Genomic DNA, 14,722 nt, shown 5'->3' with positions numbered 1-14,722 from the left:
GATCTCGGATATTAAATCTTTCCTTTTCCATCCAGTAAAGAGTTAAATTTCAAAAGGGGTGGATGGCAATATTTTCAAGTACGATGCTCGATGAATGTGCAAGTACTTGTTTCTTTTATTATGACAATTACACTGTTCGGTTATTCAGCAAGAGTGTTTATAGATTGTCCGGCCACTACGATTTTGGACTTGCTAATTAGGACACTGGAACTCATAAAAGTCGTGCACGACTGTATTTTGTTAAAGCGGCCATTGTGAACTTAAGAGAAAAGATGATCGCAATCAAATGTATAGATGAGCGTGCTAATCTCATGGGTCCGTGTACAAAGATGAACTTGATGTATCTTAGCCTACAAGAAGCGGGTCCATATTTTAATTTAAAATTGAATTAGAAGAACTTACTGAAGATGGAATTATTCAGGGTCTCAAAACGATTCTTTGCGAGTAATAATATTTATTTCTTCTTGTTGGGTATTATTTCTGTCAAAATTGACTTATATTAAGCAATTGCATTTGTTCTTCTGTCAGTAATTGGTTAAAGCCATTCATACGAATAAACAGTTGCGTAAACGAAATTTATATCCATTCTAACGTGGAATAGACTGATGACAGAAAACTTAACTCGTGTAGACGACTGAAAAACACGAAAAAGTCTATATCGACTCTGTCCAGTCAAAGTAGTTTTAAATTTTATAATTTAACCAGAAGAAATCATCAAGAGATTGAAGTTCAAGAGTGCTGAGTTCATGAACTTCAGCATCGCGAATTACTTAGAAATGAAATTACTGTAGCAATTAAATTGTTGCGTAATATATATATTTAGGACGTCTTGTATTTTTAAAATAAAAGTGAAATTAGTAAATATAATGTGTATGAACATCTAAGTTCGATTTATAATTTTCATAAAGATAAAAAAAAATTTGGTCTGACCCGTCATAATTTTCAAAGAACACTTCTTGACTGGCCATCAAAAAATAAAAGAAAAATTGATTTGAGTACCTGGTTCTGGTTTCCATTAAGTCTTTACTTAATAGGATTCCTTAAAAACGTTTTATTTATTTAAACGTCCAAGTTTTTTTCCATCGGTCAGGTATCAACAGTAATAATACTGAAGATCAAGCCATTAGTATTTCATATACTTTGGCGTATGATAGAGTGGAACAAAAAGGATGTTCTTTATCCTTAGGGATCTTGATAAGTGCTGCTGGGTTCAAATAATAATAAGAAGGCTTGTATGATTAATTTGCAGAGAGCTGTTCGTTTTTTTTTTTTTTTTTATTACATATTTCATGAAGGCGCAAATTGAAGTAACCTCCCATGAATATTTTACTTAAGAGAAATAGTTTTTCGAAGATACTGACTTTCTGCTGTGTCGAGTTAGTTTGGTATGCTGGGTGGAATCCCAGAATTCTCTGGCTAGCCATGTATCATTCAAGATGCGTTATGTTGTGGCTAAATGAAGTGAGAGCAATGGTTCTTTGCAGATTCATTGCAGTATTTTCTAGTATTCAAAAGATGTGGACATTTGGGAATTAAGGATGGTCCTCCGGAGTTTAATCCGGTATATTGAAAAATACAAAGAAAATTTAAAAATGAAGAAAAAATGTAGAAATTAATACTCATCGTGCGCCCAATTTTAAATACTGGAAAATATTTAAATATTTTCAATATTTTCAGTATTCAATTTTAAATACTGGAAAGTATAATGATCTTTCCTTGTAGTGTCGTATGGTTTCCTTTTGTATATCTTCATTGAACTTTAATTTGAATATTTTTATGCCCCAACTATTACTCATTCAGTCCTTAATTTTCGTTCCACGATTCCTTTCCCTTTAAAAGTGGTACTTGGACCTATTTCTGCTCTGATATTCCTTATCGGAGAGGCTTCCTAATCTGTAATATTCTCTTTTTAAATCTTATTTGGCTCAAGATCTCTCTACTAAGTTCTGTAAAACTCATTTGTTGTCTTTATCGCCCTCCTAACTACAATCACTCAGAACATTCTGACTTAGGAATTTCAAAGAATCTAACTTTCTTAACCTTAACAGTAAGGTACTTTTTTTGGCGATTTTAATATTAGCAACACTAGCTGATTTCCCTTTTCTAGATGAACGGAATCACAACTCTTTGTTTATTTACCTACCAGAATATCAGGCAATACTACATCTAAAATTTTTGATCTTTACCTCACCAACAATCCTTCATGGTATTCTGTTAATGTTAACTATCCTTTAGGTGCCTCGGATCACAACTTGGTGATGGTCTCTTCTCCACAGAAGCCCATGTCCAATGTGCAGGTTTACATCCCGCACAACACGATTATTGGCCCTTATGAACTGGAATACCATGACCAAACTAATTGATGCGCCAAAAATCCCCAAAACAACCAACCATTTTTTATTTCCATCTTTCATTCAGGTATCCTTGTTAGCTTAGACCTATGAACCAGCGACCGTGATACTATCATCTATTTTTATATTGATGATAGCTAAACTCTCCTTTTGGGCAAATTCGAATGTTGGTGGTGGTGGTAAGGGACTCAATCTCTGAACTGTGATACCGCTCCCCCTCTCTGCCTTTATGTTCACTTTAAATACAATCTAATCGTATTCCTAGTTTTTTTTTTTTTACCGATATTTTTTTTCCAGGAAATTCGTGGCCTCTTTTTCAGACTTGATTGATAGATTAACTAGAAATGTGCACTTCCAGTCTTAGCGTCCGATTTAGGTTGGGGTGTTCGTATTCTCTTCTAAAAAATTAGGAATGAGGACAAGAATCCTCCATCAACTTACCGACCTCGATACGCGCAATTTTTTTCACTTCAACAGACATGAAATGAAATCAAAGATTGAATGAAGACATCGTCCGTCTTCAGGTAAAAGGATCAGACTTTTTTTTAATACGAAAGAAGTGCACAAAACAGCGAAGGTCACTCAATGTGATTAAGAAGTACTTCCAGAGTTTTAACAAAGAGGAACGAAAACATGAATAGTAGTAAAAGGAGCGTCCTTAAAAATGATTTAAATGGATATTTCTAAGCTTCTCTGTCCCATTAATATACGTCAGTTTTGACCACTTCCGGAGAATAAAGATTTATTTCCTTCCTATATTTCTTTCTTCCTTTTTAAATTGCATTTTTCAAAATGGTTTGACGAGAAGCTGCTTTTACCGTTGAATAGTTGAAATTTAGCGAAATATGTTGACTTAGGAAAGAAATTTGATCCGGTTAGTTCGAAGAAATTTGAATGTTTCAGATATCATATTCGTCTAATATGATAACTGAAAGTATATTCAGTTAAATGGAAAGAATAACTTGTAATTGTATCTATTGTTAGAACAATTGTAAACTCCTGAACATATTACAGCATTAATGCATCCCAGACGCACGTTTCAATGCCCAGAATACTTATAATGATATCTGTAGAGAAACCGCCATTGCTGTTTTACTTTGCTTCAGTTTGAGATTTGTAGGCTTTTGTTCGATCATCTTTCCGATAATTTCAAGGACTCTGAAAAGTTTCTTTAATTTCCTTACACCAAGTTTCTTCCTTTAACTAACTTTAACTGGAATTTGATCTCCTCAATTTGGTTCCAGGCACCTCCTGATTGCCTACGCAAACTGAACCCAGTAAAAGGTATTGGCTATCGGCCTGGTGCAAAGTACGTCGATTCTGTATATCGGAAAATCCAAGCAAGCAGCGTTTGCATGCCGGTTCGGTAGACATCGTTTTGCCATTACACATAAAAGTTACGGCTTTTCCGTATTTTTCTTATGATAGAGCCAAACGCTTGCCGGCTCCGGCAATTCAATACAGTTGCCATATGACACATCTTAAGAACTCCACCGGATTGTTATTTGCTCGAGTGCACAAGCGTGGAGAGATAGTAGCAGGAGATCGGCTCGCAGACAGATTCACAACGGGTAATGCAGTAAAATGTAACGCGATTGGAGCTGCTGTAAACAATAGGGGGACTTAGAGCGCGTGCAATGGAGCCGTAGGGAAGACGATTTTTTCCTTTCAGTCTTTGTTTTTCGCGAAGAAGCATAGATTACAAGCTTTCCGAAGGAAGGCAGTCGAGTAAAAGTGGGGGGAGTGAAGGGGAAATGAAATGACTTTTATTTAGTAGTTGCCGGAAGCAGTCTAGAAATCCATATTACCGAGGACTTCTATTTTCAAATCCCATATTTTGATTCTGGGAAGTCTGATGCACTTCCCGTTTTATCAGATGCAGGGCCGTATAAAAGGTGGTGTACTGCATACGACGCACCAGGGCCCAACAAGAAGGGGACTCCATAAACGTTTCTTAAACAGTAATAACATAATTTAACCATGCGTCCAGATGCCAACGCACTATCCTGTGTGTATGTATGCAGCGTAGTATGGACGTTCAACTTGTTCGCGTTTTTGACGTCGTCTAGATGGAACATGGGAACAATTCAGTTTGTGATATTGCGGTGGACGCCAGCTTCATGACAGGGATAAGTAAAAATCCCTGTCATGACAGGGATAAGTAAAAATCTTGGGGTGCTATTCTATGGAAAAGCTCTTAAAAGAAGAAAACCGTTTCTTTTCTGGCAGAAGAAATGCATTTTATAGTCCGGACAGCTGTATAGGAAGATGAGTAAGGTAAAATTTGAATTTCTGAAATAAATCTGATATTTTTAGACGTTCGCAGAAATATAATGGACAGTCCATTTTTAAAATTAATTTTATTGCTGTTTAAGTCTTGTTGTATTCTTTTATATAACTCTTCTAATTCTTAATGCGCATTGTATGTGGTCACCTCATTAAAAAACAAAGTTGGATCTCCATGTAACAACTGCCTTGTTAGTTAATTAACAATGGGCAAACTATCTGAATTGTGACAACACGCTTGCAAGAGCTTGACCGAACATATCATGGCGCCCCTCTTACTGTACATTACAATTCTTGCACACCAAATGTAATTCGGCTTTGAACCTTTTAAAATCTTTCCATAGTTTTCATTAAACCCTTGGTACTTTGGTGGCTAAATGAGCGAAGCATACTCAGAAATTAGAGCCACAGTCATTTAGTGTGTGAAAGAACACCTAGCAGCCTTGAAGTCCTTTTCACCACTTGGCCTATATTCTCAGCTTGAGTTACGTGATTGACAAATATCACTTCTTTTGGGAGATATTACGTGTTCATCCAGTTTGTACCGATAATGTGATTAATTAAAGTACATTTATTTACGTTTACTGTTAATCCAAGGCTATCAATCCAGGAGGACACAGATTCTATTAACTAGGCTGCCAACGAGGACTGGCCCAATATTCAGGATAATGTATTGCTTAAAACTAACATTCTAATTTACTTTCAATCTCATTCGATACATTTAACTTAACTGTTGCCTTCGCGGTATCATAGTGCATATAATCACCGTCCTCGCCACACCAGGTGGAAAAGGCCAGAGTTCGAATCCCTTCGATGACGACAGGAATTCTTATGGGCGTTTTCACAACGGGGCTGAGTTAGTCGGCCTCAAGCAAGCATATCTTTGCTTTTTTTTTCCGAAAGGGTTTTTCTCCACCAAAGAGCCAAATCGACCATAGAACACAAATTTACAGCATATATATATATATATATATACACGGTGCAATATGGTGAAAGTCGCTGTTGCGCCTGAAACTCTGTATAACAACGAAGTTGTCACTCTTTATTTTTGCGATTCAATTTATTTCTCTAATTCAACCATCGCAGTTCTGTGTGTGGGTTCATTATTACCGTTACATTATCTGTGTGATATTAACGTTGGTGCACATTTTTGAATTTCGCCGAAGTCATTGTGCAATTCTAAGAGTTGAATAGACTGGCATTCTATTAACATCGAATTTTTTTGAATCTGAAGAATCCCCATAAAGTCTACTGAATCCCTGGAATTAAAGTTAAAAGGATGAACCTGCTTATCATTCTGTATTTAACGACGGAGGTCAAACTACGTACTTTTAAATAAGTTTAAACGGGTTTAAACTTAACATTTCATGACCACATGTATCTGTGTGAGATCCATCTTCAGCACAGAATGGTTGCAGCGAGACATGAGATATTTTCAACACAGTTGTCACTACCGATTGTTCTTTCACTTCGACAAGACTATTATTGATTCTGAAGATTAAAATAAAGTTTTTTTTTTTTTTTTTTTTTTTTTTTTTCTTCTGTAATAGTTACCGCCCTTCTTGGAGGCCTTTCATATAGTCACGCTGCCAGGATGCATCTTGTTCTCACTAGGCTAAAAGTCATTCATGTTCAGCAATCAGTATTGTTTCTAATATGCGTTAGCAAACTTTCAGAACACGTTGTACTCGGTGTTATGGCCTTGTCCTAACTCATCTCAGTGATGAAAACAGTTGGCACAAGCACCAAAGAGCTATCGCTCTCCCAACTAATTTGGCATCCCTCGTGGCAAGAGGAAAATAATTACCTACAGACGGACACGGTTCGGCAATCTATCCCAACTGGGAGTAGCAGTTCTCAAGCTAGCAAACTTTCCTTATTACCAACGCGTTAGTATAAGGCCTCGCGCCCAGCGAGGAAAAGCCTCACAGATCGATACCATCCAGTCAAGCGGTAGCATTTTCTACTCACACAAACATTCATAGTTCGGATGGTGTCCAACATTGAAGGCATTTCTTTTCTAGGTTCATCCTCTCCGTCATCTATCCACACCTGGAAACAGACTAAGGCCTATATTGGTGAAGTTTTCTATTAGATTTTTCACTTTTCTTTAATCTTTGCTGTTAAGGACTAAAATAACTTTTTACAGGATCGAATTAGCTGGAGAACTTTCTGTAATCTTGCAACGTTAAGGGTAACCCACGGTCTTCAATTTCGCATGAATCTTGACAGAAACAGAATAGTAGAAGTTCTTAAGCAGTAACTTTTTATTTCATTATTTTTCTCCCTACGTAAGCTCCATCTGATGTCAAGCGTGGGCGATGTTTTGTCTATGCTAAGCTGAGATGGAAAATTAGTTTGTTGTATTTTATTATTTGGGGAAACGGGTAGCTTTTCATTTATGATTTTGGATTACGTTAACATGGGTATATGTTGACATATCTGAGGTCTCGCAAGGAAAGAATTTTATGAAATTTTGAATAAGAATCCTTGGATCCCAGCCTTTATCGACGTAGCCTGACTACGGGTGGATAACTTTTAGCGATAAAGTTAACTTGCTCGCGAGTTTTTTTCCGATATACAAAGTTCTCCCTCTCCCATTTTTCTCCTTCTGCTCCACATTTAAACACATCTGTCTCGTTTTTATAGTTTTCAGAGCAGACAAAATAAATGTTGTCATCTTTAGCATTAAAAATCGTATTTCATTCAGCCGACATTCAATAAGTTTTATTAAAGATGCGTGGTCCTTACTGAATCGTTTTTTCGTTAGTGTTTGTTAAAGTTCCCATCTGTTCAACTACCCCCTCTTCCCAATTACGATCATCAATGTACCAGGTGATCGAAAAATAACAAAAGGAGATTCTTATTACCTTACATTGTAATGTTCGAGCTAAAACTCTTTCTTACTGTTCCAATGATTTGAGCTGGAGCTATTTCTTATTGTCATAATGATTTCTGTAGTGTTTTTGAAGCGAAGTTGCACTGCAATATTCCATTCCTAAAGACCAAGGTGGTAAAGGACTTTTTAAAAGTGCCAAACAGAATCCTTGGTGTTATCAGCGTCCATGCTTTAACAGATTTCTTTGCTCCATTGTTGATGGTTCTGGTTCTTCTCCTGAATCTTATTTAAAGGCTATCCATGGATAGGGATGGTGGGATGGGAAATGTTAAGTTAGATTTTCTTTAACCGTTCGAAATCCATAGTCTTCAGTAACTTAAAATAACTAAATTTCCTCTAGAGACTGGAATAGCCACATGGGGTCAGAAGGTTACAAAATAGAAAGAATAAAAGAACATAACCGTGTTTAGTAGTTACGTAGGTTAGAACTACGGTCGACTCAAACCCTTGTACTACTGTACCATCGCTTTAGAGACTCGAAGTTACTGTATTATTACAGTAAATTATTTTTCTGAGTAGTCTCATTACCTTTCAGATGCATCAATAATCAACCCACGTAATTTCATCCGCCTCGCAGATGAAAATAATGCTACTAACCCCTGTTGGTACGTAAAGAATCGCGATTGCATTATTATTTAGAGCTGAATTTGTTCGTGTCATTTTTGTGGAAGGAGGGAGCGTAAAACACCTGCTTTTCTCGGAGGAGGGAACCATGCTGCCCTCGCCCGAGGCAAACCAAATCAATGTGAAAAACACTCAAGTTCCTATTGCCTCCGCAAAGAAAAATCTTTCTCGGGTCCAGCCAGCAACGGGATTCGAGCCGGAACCTTTTCCACACGGTATGGAAAAGCGCCGAGAGGTGTGACGCCCAGTGAGCATTTTAGAAATTTTGAAACGACGTATCATTAAAAGTGATTTTGCGTTGGTTTGCTAAGTAGCAATTCTGGCTGTTGCACCTTTTCAAGTGATTCTTATCTTTTAAAGACTTTAAACGACAAGTTTTTATTGTTTCTATCGTAGTTTCTTTTATATTTCATATTTTACCCTATGGAACTCGATACTATTAACCGATGGTAATAGTAGAGATTGAAGGGTACTTAGGTTTCATTGCACCTATGTTTTGAAGAAACATAATAGAGGATTTCACCGTTCTTCCAGCAGCACAGCAAGGGTAAGTGATTCTTATGGATTTGCCAGCCTTTTGGGCTCGCTCATTTTAGTTCGTTAAATGAAGAAACTGTGGTCACATGGTACCATTTGCGATTTACTACAAGAGTCGAGAAAGATTTATTTATTACTATTTTTGTTGTTGTTGTTGTTGTTTTCTGTCATTTGGTCCTTGGCCCCGTCGGACTGGACAAGAGTCCAATGATTTATTCTTGCGTTGGGCCGATTTTCCGAGATTACACCAGTGGTTTTATTTGAGTCGCGGTAGTATGGTGGTTATGATCGTAGTTTTTTTCAGACCATGTGGAAAAGGATTTTTTAATGATATTGGGATTTTTGATAAGAAAAAAAGGTAAACCGACCGTATAAGCATGCACAATACACTGAATTCCTTATAACTTCAGTTGTTTTGCACAAGGACACAAAAACGAAACGCAGACATGTGGTAATAATTACTTCCACCCAAATGTATCCCCTTAATGATATTCAAATTATATGCAGCTTAGTTTTTCTACAGATACATTCGATGGCAGTATAAAGTGGCATCATCGATTCCTTCTTCCAAGCTTAGAGCACATGTGGTAAGCAAGCAAGCCATCATTCACCATTAATTTCGAATTCCTCGAACGAATTATTCTTATCCATTCGCCCCATGTACTTTCATTCTTCTGTAAAAACTTCCCTTTATATGTATGTATTCATTGAAAACATTTGCAGATATTAGTCTAATGGCCGCCGTAGTCGAGTGGTCAAGCGCGAGGGTGCATAAGTACATGTGCTGTGCTTTGAGTGACTGTGATTCAAGGTCTTAACTGCTGAATACGGTGCTGTTTCTTGTATTCTTTCTATCTTGTGAACTCCTCTGATCGTGTGGTCGTCCCGGAGTATAAACAGAATATTTATTTATTTTTAACAACTTTTTTCTCTTCTCAACCACGGTATTTCAGTAGTATCGGTTCAACAACCTTTAGATTTAAACAGACATACACACATACTCTTATAATCTTGTATAATTAGGGAAGGACGTTACGTGGTTGTTTTCTATTACGATTATTACTATATTTTATTAAATATCACTCGTATACCACTTGAAATTAATAATATAGTTTATTAATTAAGACTATTAGCTTAAACTATTATTAATTTCACGTGGTATTAAATATAGTAATAATCTTAATTGTAATCTTGTTATGTTGTCCAATAAATGTTTATTAAGACAGGCGTTGATAAGTGACTACAATGCATGCTTTCAGTGGAAAATCGCTAACTTAATTTAATTCTCTGAACTATGATCCTTTTTGTTTGGTATATGTGTATCATCAAAGAAAACTGGTGTAGTTGGCAGTATAATCGTCGATAACAAATCTATTTTGATCTGAAATTAATTATCTTCTCTACGAACAGAGGGATGGGCCGTTAAGGTCCGTTCCGAGACTGGAATTGGTCCATCCATCTTTTTCTTTGGTTTTCCAACACTCCTCCATCCATGTGGTGGCCTATAAAACAGCCTTCTTAGGTAGGCTTTCTTCAGTCATGCTCATTACGTGTTCCCTCCAATGTGCCATTATCAACCCACTGCAGGATGGAAGCCTCCTCAACAATTCATGTTGAGGGAAATGGACCGTAATCACCAGGCTGATCCAGTGCGGGTTGGCAGATCGACCGTATTTAGTAGTCAGGGACTTGAACCCCGGTCTACTCAAAGAGCGTGTGCTACTGCACTCCCGCTCCTGACCACTCGGCTACGGAGGTCTTGTGGTTTGGGATATGGTCTCTCAATGAGTACCCTGCAAACGGCCTAAGAAATCTAATTTGTAGTGCATCCAACCTTTTCTCATCTTTTTATTTAAAGATCCAAGTTTCGGAGCCAAACACTAAGGCTTTGAGATTATTTTATGAAGTCCTAATTGTATATCTCTTGACATTATTTACCAAAATGTCTTCTAATAATACCATTCATTTTTTTAAAATTTGTTTTCTTCTCTCTATCTGCGTTTCCTAAATCTGAAATCGTATTGCCGAGGTATTTAAATGTTTTTACTTGTTCTATTATATGGCCACTTATTGCTATTTTTGATCGTAATAATTCCTTTCCTTGCATGACCATAGTTTTGGTTTTTTGGATTGATATTTCCACACCAAATGAGTTAATTTTGAAAAGATTGAGCTGCTTTTTGTAATTCTGTTTCGGATTCAGCTAAAATAACTTGGTCATCAGCATATAGCAGAGCTGAGACTTTTGTTTGTGCTGAAATTGGGATCCCGTTAGTATAATTTTGCCCAATCTTCTGTTACCTTTTAGAAAACTTGATTTGTTCTTCAATTAAAACATCTCAGTTTATTTTTTAAGATGTTTGCATAAATTTTCTATGTACTGCATAGAAGTGTTATACCTCTATAGTTTTCACAAAGTTCTTTGGATAGTTCTTATGTAAATTTATTACCACTCCTGTTTTCCATTCATTAGGGAGGTCACTTTTCCTCCATACTGTATTAAGAAATTTCAGTGCTCTTCTTTAACTTTTCACCTCCATATTTAATTAACTCAATTAATTATTATAATATAAAATTCACAGTGGAGATAGCGGGGGCACCCAGCAAGTTTCATCTTTATTAAGGCACATGCTTCGATTCTTTTCAATTGATGCGCCAATTGAAAACAAACCGTTGTTCTGCTGTACTTTTAAACTATTGCTCAAAGGAAGAATCTCGGGACGCTTGTACTATTGACAAACGTAGGCTTCCGTATCTAAGCAACCGTCTTCTTATCAGAGAAGGAACGCATTTAGGCGGAAAACATGACGGAAGCGTTTACCACCAGTATCCCAGAATGCTCCGTGCACTGATTTGGAATGTGACAACAGCTCATTGAATGTTATGATAATAAAACAAGAATACGTTGATTGTCATTTAATGGGCCATTGCATGAAATGGCGTTAAAAGATAAACCGATCATCTGATTTTGAAAATCTTTTTTGTAAACGATTATATTCGACATTGTCACCTAGTTGATTGGTTGGTTGTAAAATCTTAGGCGAATCAGCAACTTAAGCCATTTGCGCAGATTATATCTGTAAATTGTTAGATACTTGACTTGTGTCTTACTCGTTGGTTTGTAATCGTTGTGTGTTGAGGATTCTTCAGATCTTCGGTGTATGAGCTGAAATTAGAAAAACCAGCTAGCATGGTTTTAGGAGCATCAGCGACTAAGGCCATATTGCTCCGTGTATACTGTCTGTAAATTGCGTTTTTTCTGTGGTCGATTTTCTGTTTGCTGGACGAAAACCTCAAGTTTCCGGAAGAAAGAACTATGTTACACTCGCTTTAGACCGACTTACTCAGCCACGTTGTGAAAAAGGCCCATAAAAATTCCTCGCGTCATCGACGGCACTCAAACTCGGGTCTTTTCCATCTTTTCGCCGACCTGTGCTACCACAAGGGCAAATTAGGATATGATGCTAGGAATGGTTCCAGTATCGCAGCGAAGAGGGTAGATGGTAATACTCCCCCTCTTTAAGGTACACGTTCGGTGATATGAATAGTGGTCTGGTAGGAGCATGGAAGATTGATAGCCATCTCGATTGAAATAGGTTTTCCGGTATACGGATTGAGGAATCAAGTACTTTGAAGTATTCTTTCAAGATAAAGATAAGAGCTGTAATTTATACATTGTCAAATGCCGATTTTATACAAAGAGAACAATATCTAAGTGGGATTTGATATTCAGGAGTTGTCGAATCCTAAAGAAACGAATCCTATTTGGGATTTGCCGAAGCCTAAGAGATTTGAATTTGTGGATCTCTATTGTAGAATGACATAGAAGTGACGGGGTCAGTGGACGAAGCGAATGTTCGACTATTTCCGGTGTGTCAACTTTTAAAAGATATCTTCATAAGGGAGACAATACTACGTCTCATCTTCACGTTTGCAATAATCAAAGAAGATTTCATAATTGTAAAACTGGAAACGTTGATTAAATCGTATGTTGTTGACGAAAGAAATGCACGCCCTGACAAGTGAAATGTTTCATACACGAGACCGCGAGAAGATATGAATTTCATTAAAAAGATTTATTGATTTTGGCTTAATTTAATAGAACTGCTAATCTAATTTCTACTTTAGAAATTAATCCTCTAAAAACTACCAAGCCCACAGATCCGCAGAAACACTAATACGACAACACAGAAATGGTTTTAGAGAATTGTTAGTTATAAAAACAATCTTACCTCTGGAATGTGGATAGCTTAGACTTTCAGGAGATCTGGGACAAACTGGAAGCCAAGGAGATTACCACACTGGCCAATTAGGATGAAAAAGGCAACATTGGCTGTAGGTTAATTTTCTTGATGGAATAATATGTGGATAATATATGAGCAAGAGTATCCCTTGGTGGCCAAAGGGGAAGTTAGGAAGATTCCTAAACTCCGTTAGAAATGGACCTTGGTACATGAGGTATCAAAATTTAATAAATAAACTGAATTATTTGGAATTAAACAAAAGGAATCAAGACTGGAAACTTAAGTCTAAAATTCAGTACAGCAAAACCTCTCTTTAATGGACTGTACGGAACAAGGCCTATTCGTTAAAACCTACTTAAACTCGAAAGAAATACATATAGTAATCGAATTTACTAAAATTACGAGAAAGTGCTGTATTACGATTTTAAAAATATATGCTGTAATACTACATTTTATTGCACTTTCTGTGTCAAGCAGAAGAGGTTGGCATTTTCCAGACATCTACTGTGTTATGTTATGTTATGTAATGTAATGGACAGGATGGGCTTAGCAATCTATCTACTAAACATCTGTAAGGAATTCTCACAGTATTCTCACCCAGACCTTTCCAAACGAGATCAGTGGCGAAATTACCATATTGCCAAAGGAAGACCATAAACAGATGACTGCTGTACAACTTGAGGATATTTTTTCACTATTGTACAACATACTCAGAAGCGAACCGTATATTTTTCTCGAGACACATGTCACCACTTCCAGCTAATAAAAATCAACTCCTTTTAAGTATGCCTTCTTTCAGGCTGAGCTACCCAATGGTCTAAACATGCTTTTCCAATCGTACTTAAAGCATTTTCGACTGATCGCGACTCAATGAACTGTACTTCAAGCTCATAGAAAAATAACATTCCCGATTTTAGTTTATCGGCTCCTGGCTCACGTTCCAAAGCAACTCCATTTTGCTCTGCCTAATATATTGACAACTTCAATCCTCTTTGCAGTTCAAACCTTCATTCTCAAACGACTTCGAAGATAAACGCTGAACTCGCAGTCACTTACGTTGACACCGAAGTTTCATTCGACCACCTAGGCATTTCTGACCTCTTCGCTCTTCAAAACAACGGCGGCATGTTGTGGTTTATCTAGTCTCTATGGAACAAAGGGAATATCCGTCTTCTGGACAAAGATGCGATGCTTGGCTTTCATCCCAGATCTATGCAGGCGTGCTCCAAGGTGGAGTACTATCTGGGCTATTATTCACCGCTATCCTATCTTTCATCCATTCTAGAGAGGACAACTTAACCTATGCAGTTGGTATTAAGGTTGTAACGCTCATCAATGCAACAACACCTTTAGATGATATCACTGGGTTCAAGCTAAACTTGAACCCAGATTGTGCTCAAAGAGAAGACTGTACTCAAATTTGCATACATAGTCTTCTCTCTTAAGCAATCTTTATCAGTCGTCTAACCCATCCTTTCATGAAAAATTATACAAAGCATCTTGGAACCATCTTCGACCAAAAATCGAGATTTAATGCCCACGTAGAGTCCCTTCTCAAGCGCTTGAGTGATCTACGTTGAAACGTCAAACAACACCTGCATTTATTCAAGACCCGAAGACCACATCCAAATACACTAAATCCATTGTGTACCTGAAAATCAGATATGCTGCTTTTTTACGGGCCTCTGCCATCCCCACGCTGCAAAAAAAAACAACATAGGCACGCGAATTTAAGTGGACACTCCACAAATACCGATTCCTTCTAACTGGGAACTATTGCT

General features: G+C 37.2%; 1 protein-coding gene across 1 annotated transcript in view; it reads left to right on the top strand.

The window, feature by feature from the left end:
* Positions 1 to 14,722, top strand: part of LOC150091055 (neuronal acetylcholine receptor subunit alpha-10-like) — an 85,438-nt gene that overhangs the window by 14,423 nt on the left and 56,293 nt on the right. The window lies entirely within an intron of this gene.

The sequence above is a fragment of the Mastigoproctus giganteus genome, chromosome 1 (assembly GCF_048544385.1).
Source record: "Mastigoproctus giganteus isolate SK-2022 chromosome 1, ASM4854438v1, whole genome shotgun sequence".
In the NCBI taxonomy this organism is placed as follows: domain Eukaryota; kingdom Metazoa; phylum Arthropoda; class Arachnida; order Uropygi; family Thelyphonidae; genus Mastigoproctus; species Mastigoproctus giganteus.
Note: the sequence above shows the minus strand (reverse complement) of the source record. Positions and strands in the feature narration are given on the sequence as shown.